Source organism: Buceros rhinoceros, unplaced genomic scaffold, assembly GCF_000710305.1.
Source record: "Buceros rhinoceros silvestris isolate BGI_N320 unplaced genomic scaffold, ASM71030v1 scaffold7176, whole genome shotgun sequence".
Lineage (NCBI taxonomy): Eukaryota > Metazoa > Chordata > Aves > Bucerotiformes > Bucerotidae > Buceros > Buceros rhinoceros.
The window spans coordinates 68,786-69,567 of NW_010416912.1; positions in this window are offsets into that span (position 1 = coordinate 68,786).

Here is a 782-nt window from a genome sequence, read left to right on the forward strand (position 1 = left end):
CCCCCCACTCCCTTTAGTGGCTTTAAAAGCTTTATTTAGCTCAGCCCAACTTACTTGTGGCTGTTTCTCTAAAACTATTTCAAGCAGGTGGAAGCGGGCACCCTCACCCCGGTGCGTTTCCAGCCTTGCTGGGGTCTGACGCTGCCCTGCTTTCACCCCTGTGCCTCAGGAGTGCGGACTGACAAAACTTGGGCAGCGGGCAAATGGAGGGTGGCAAAAATAGGCTTTATCCAAAATCACCGTAACGTGGGCTGGGTTTGGCATGAGGGAAGGCTGGACCCAGCAGGGGAGGCAGCTGCAAGCAACCACCCACCTGAAATGGGTATCAGACCTGGAGCAGCTCATGGGACCCACAATCCAGATTCTTGAGCCCAAACCTTCACGCCGAGCCGCTGGGGAAATCTCCTTCCCCTGCCGTGGGGTGGGAACCACCATGCTGCATCTCAGCCTGTCCTCACCTTGCTTTCTCCAAGCCTCTGAGTTAGACCTGCAGCTGTCTGGTGGTGGACAGCTGCTGGCATTAACGGGCTTTCTAATACGAGCTGCTGGCTTGTATCAGCACTGGTGTGACCAGCAAGACCAGGGCAGGGATCGAGCCCCCGTACTAAGGGCACTGGTGAGGCTGCGCCTCGAACCCTGGGTTCAGCTTGGGCCCCTCACTGCCTGAAGGGAATTGAGGGGCTGGAGCGTGTCCAGAGGAGGGCTGGTGCAGGGTCTGGAGCACAATGTGCTGAGGAGCAGCTGAGGGACCTGGGGGGGATGAGCCTGGAGCAAAGGAGGGT